Genomic DNA, 321 nt, shown 5'->3' on the forward strand with positions numbered 1-321 from the left:
AATCCTTTCCCCATTTCTTGTTTTTCTCAGGTTTGTCAAAGATCAGATGGCTGTAGATGTGTGGTATTATTTCTGAGGGCTCTGTTCTGTTCCATATGTCTATATCTCTGTTTTGGTACCAGTACCATGCTCCTTTGGTTACTGTAGCTTTGTAGTATAGTTTGAAGTCAGGTAGTGTGATGTCTCCAGCTATGTTCTTTTGGCTTAGGATTGTTTTGGCAATGTGGGCTCTTTTTTGGTTCCATATGAACTTTAAAGCAGCTTTTTCCAATTCTGTGAAGAAAGTCATTGGTAGCTTAATGGGGATGGCATTGAATCTAT

Source organism: Colobus angolensis, unplaced genomic scaffold (assembly GCF_000951035.1).
Source record: "Colobus angolensis palliatus isolate OR3802 unplaced genomic scaffold, Cang.pa_1.0 Scaffold362, whole genome shotgun sequence".
NCBI lineage: Eukaryota > Metazoa > Chordata > Mammalia > Primates > Cercopithecidae > Colobus > Colobus angolensis.